Below are 5,000 nucleotides of genomic sequence, written 5' to 3' on the forward strand. Positions count from 1 at the left end.
CTCCGACTCTCTGGTACCTCAGCAACAAGTAAAGACTCGTAGTGGGGGTTATCTCGCCCAGGGCGGAGAAGGAATTAGGGGAAAGGAACTTTGGCTTTGACTCTCTGAAGTCCAGATTCAAACGGCATGGAGGAGAAACGGATTGTTGCCGTATGCGGAGTCCCGGAGGAGCTGCTCCGCCGCTGCCGGAGGAGTACGCATACGACCGAGAGGTCGGAACAATGGAGCGTCGGAGAAATGACATGGATCCGAAGTGAACTTACAGCTGTCTACTGAAAACAACTTTCTGGAATGCCGCCTGAGTTTAGTTGTTGCTAGTGACGTAAAGAGGTCAGCCGGTGGCTCTATTAGTTGAAATGGGTACAGCGCCACCTATCGTACAGGGGCATTAAATGCTTCGGCCAATGAATCGATTTTCTCACCGGCATGTATACTCGGACAATTGCAGTTGTCCGATTGAGGAGCATAGTCAAATTATGGCTTTAATCGGTTTAAGCTGTGCATATAAACGTACTGTTTGCGTTTTTTAATGTATGTGTGCTTCTGTGTGTTTGTAGGGGTGTTTCTGTGTGTGTGTGTGTGTGCCCGTGTGTGTGTGTGTGTGTGTGTGTGTGTGTGTGTGTGTGTGTGTGTGTGTGTGTGTGTGTGTGTGTGTGTGTGTGTGTCCGTGTACGTTGACAAGCATCCTCCACAACAATACAAAGGCTGAGGGATAGTTTAAGCCTTGGGACGTTTCGTATTTTATCTTTTCAATAACTGTCTGTCCACATCCTTTTCACTCTGACTTTTTCCTTTGACTTGATGTTATTTCGACTTTATATGTTTCAAGGGAAACAATAAAACGAAAATAAACAAACAACACGCCTTTTTCGTTGCTCTCTCTTTATCGGCGGGGTGCCAGCCTGCTACGACAGCCTGCTACGACCTGCTACGGGGGATTTTGTCGTAGTTTGAAGAAGCGCTTTGAAAAGCAGAGATACAAATAGAGAGTGCGCCTCAAACCGCCCTGGCACACTCCCGGTTAACGTCTGCGTTTTCCGTGAGAGAGCCGTCATCACGGGCCAAACACAACACGGCGGGGGCGTTCTTCCATGGCTCCGGACTCTTAACCTTAACTTTGTGTGAAGGTAACCGGGCCAGTCCCGGAGTGGGGCTCATTTTCAGCCTTGGAGTTTAAGGGGAGGGTGGAAGCGGGTCTCAGCGCAATCGAATTGTTTTGAGGACTATATCACCTCTCTATCCTTTACTACACTCTTCAAAAAATAAAGTTGCATTTTTTTCATTGGTTGGGCAAATTCAAAGACTGATGGCTCGTACACATCACCTGGCCTGGTGGCTCAGAGACTACTACAAATGAAAACCAAATGCTGTTTCAAATTAGATGATGCATTTTTACAGCTATTTTTACTTAAACTGGGTTCATGACAAGTCGACCAACTCGACAATGATTTTAATATCCTCTTCTTCAATGAGCACAACGATGACCTTTACAAAGTGAACATCAGTCAATATTTAATCACCAATGTAGAAAATCACGAATTTGAAAAATAGTCAGCTCAACCCATAGGGCTAAACTTTGGGTACATTTGGTTAACTTTTGCTCAACTTTAGTTTGGTAAACTTTATTAAATAATTGAAGATTCAGTGTGTGACGAGATGGACAGACACCGAAAAGAGCACAATGGAGGAGAAAGTGATATTGCTGTGCGTGTGCCAGGTTTCAAACCAATTGTATTAAGAATTCTGTGCAAATTGTTAATACAATTTTGGTATAGTAAGTGAACCAGTTGACAACAATTCTACACACATTGACATTTCGAACATCGTTCCCTAAATATACATTTTCTAAGCAGATTCTCGTATTCTTAAGCAGATTCTCATATTCTCCCTGTGAAGCAGGGAGAATATGAGAATCTGCTTAAAAATACGAAAATACGGGAGAGAGAGAGCGAGAGCAGGGAGAATATTTTCCCTGCTTCACAGGGAAAATACGGGTGATTTGAAGTGTTTCACAAAATCATTTTCATGTGGATAGGACATCATTTATGATCTGACCTCGTTTTTTGCACTAATTTCCTGATTCTTAAGAACCGTTAGTTATGTTGGCAACCACTCCTGGGGCAGTTTATTCTTCGCCCCATGGGTCACGGCATCAAGCATCAACAAGACCAGGCGGCATGCTGAAAATGAAGCCAGGCCCTGCATCCAGACTGAAGAAGATATAATGACCATCTTCATTGAAGGGTGAGAATCCTTGACCTCAAACACAGCTTGATCCATCTCAAGAGGCACAAACATAGACATGAGTACACAGCTTGAACAGCCACAAGACTACACACTCAACCACACACACATACATACTTGTACCTAGACACGTCATAATTATTGGTGATGAAAGGTCTGTGACCACCCCAAGAGGACCCTTCAAATCAGAGAAGCATCCGGCGGAGAGGAAGATGTGTCTGGCGGAGCACGTGGGGCAGTTTCATCACACACACTGAAATGGATGTCTTGCACACAACACTGGACATCCGTAATTTCAAAGCACTTATCGCAACAGCAACAACCCCACCTCCAAGTTTGAAGTCATTAAGGTGTGATAAATACTCTTGAGCCGGCGGTTTTTCATGCTACACTTAAAGGTTTAGTGTGTATAACTTAATAGTTAGTGTATTATCCCATAAAATGAAGTAAATAAGTAATAAATAATGAGTATAGTAGTTGAGTATGAGTATAGAAGCATCATTGTGTTTTCATAAGCATAGAATTTACATCTACATATGAAGCGGGTCATCTTCCATGTTGCACCACCATGTTTTTACAGTCACTCAGAGTGGGCAAAAAAAAAAGTTGTAGGAAGGAGTTTCATCTCCATGTCTACAAACTATTTGCGGTACTTTTCTTGGTACCGTTGCTTTGTAGGAGCGCTATAATGAGCAATGTTTGACATGAAATGTGCCATACACCACGGTATTTTTCTATGTGTATGAGAAGCTAAACTCTCTCTCTCGGATGTGGACATCAAAATCAGCCATTAGCCAGAATGAGTCCCACACATCAACGCAACCACACGGAACATGTCTGACAAACTTAGACCAGAATACTGCCACCAAAGTAAATGGAAAAGGAGGGGTGGCGGGGGTTTTGAGGTACAATCTGCAACCACCCCGCTAATTGCTAATTCTATACACTGTTAATAGATTTGGTTTTGTGGCATAAATCATTGAGATTCTTTAGCAAGCATGGCTGACAGCTCCCTGGTCTTGGCTTTCTTTAAATAAGTTAAGATCTTTGGAGAGTCAAGTAAAGTCAAGCTAAAAAACTAAATATGACCCTTCCATTTCAGCAAGAGAAATGTGACCCAGGAGATGAAAATCAATTTGGTCTGTCAAAAGCCTATTCTCAGACACAATGCTTGAACCATTTCCACAATGTCTCACTTTTCTTATTCGACACTAAAGCCCAGATTCAGAATTGAATATTCATCCAAACGCATTTAAAATGACAACCAATATCTCACGCTGCTACCCTCTCCCTATTTATTTGAACGAGTAAGTGTTCTAACAGACTGATTCTGAATTAAAACATAAAAATCAAAAATAACAGGAATGTTCACGAACACATTGTGGGATCTATATAGAAAAGCTTTCAACAGAATATTCTTTTTAGGTTTAGGGTTCAGGTTAAGGTAATCATTAAAGGTGGCTAGGGTGGTGAAAGAAAAAATCCCATTTTTGCCTCCCTTCAAATCCACTCCACCAAAACACGGGACAGGATCACTAGCTTTAGGTAGGCCATGAAATCAGTTCATTCAGGCTGAATTAAATGATTGCACAGGCTGATTACAGGCATTCAACAGCCACCAAAACCAGATTTCTTTTTTTCCTTTTGTCAGAGCATTTGACTTGTTGCTGTTGGGTTTTAATAGCATTTCCCAAAATAGGACAAAATAAGATTCTGAAATAAATTGCCAACCCAGCTTCAAATAATATTCTGCTTTGCTGTGTGTCACTGCTTACAGTGACCTAATTCAAGGACTGGCTGAGGATGATAAAATTAAAATAGAAATGCTACAACTATCATTGTTTTCTAGCTTTCTTTCCATAAGTGTTGCCATCAGTTGTCTGCAGGGATAGGGCTGTTTGGGCTCAGATCACTCAGACACTGTTATGCAACGGTGTCAGCAACCATATTCCAACATCTTTAATCTGTTCAACATGGCAGTGATACATGAATGCACTACCAAGGAAAAATTCACTTGGTAGACAGCCTTTTTCTCATTCGGGCTGTCAGTAAGCCTTTTTATGTAGCTTTTAGTAGCTGTATCAGCAAAACACCATTGGCCTTTCTACTGACATTTATAATCCATGAATCCAATGCGATCCAGTCCGTGTAAAACCTTATCTATAGCGTCCCGACGCCTAGGACGCGTTTGGAGAGTAAAGTAAAGTCAAGTCTATTTTATAAGTATATCTTTCTTTCATAGATTCAGTCTCAAATGGCCTCAGAGGCCACACTACAAGACACCCCCCTCGCCTTAAACTCTCAAAGGGGCATGGAAAAACACCCTTAATTATCAGAGAAGTAGCCCAGAGAAGGAACCAAGAAAGAGGGATGCCTCCCTTGGGTGGTAGGGCATTGGGTGCCATCATGGAGAGAAATAACAAGCAAAACAGTTGGAGTGAAAGAGTACTTAATTGGTATCCTGGAAGTCTGGGCTATGATTGGATGCAGCCTCAATATCTAATTGTATAATATTACATATAATTCCTACAGTTTCCTCCACTTAAGCCACACATGACATCTCATCGTTTTGTTCTGGATCACGGATTATGACTTATCGCAACGATTAATCATGCTGGACACTAATAATGCGTCATATTACAATTCCAATGTATCATTCTACGATCAGAAGCATTTCTAGTCATCATCCCATATTGAGAAATTCATCATTCCCATGGCTCTATCTTTCATCACTTTTCCCATCTCATTTGTCACCT

The 5,000-nt window shown here is 41.8% G+C and overlaps 1 protein-coding gene across 1 annotated transcript in view; it reads right to left on the bottom strand.

Annotated features, from left to right (window-relative positions):
- Positions 1-5,000, bottom strand: part of LOC307070597 (alpha-1,6-mannosylglycoprotein 6-beta-N-acetylglucosaminyltransferase B-like) — a gene marked incomplete at both ends in the record, with an annotated part of 126,674 nt that overhangs the window by 65,128 nt on the left and 56,546 nt on the right.

The sequence above is a fragment of the Pollachius pollachius genome, assembly GCF_949987615.1.
Source record: "Pollachius pollachius genome assembly, chromosome: 2".
Lineage (NCBI taxonomy): Eukaryota > Metazoa > Chordata > Actinopteri > Gadiformes > Gadidae > Pollachius > Pollachius pollachius.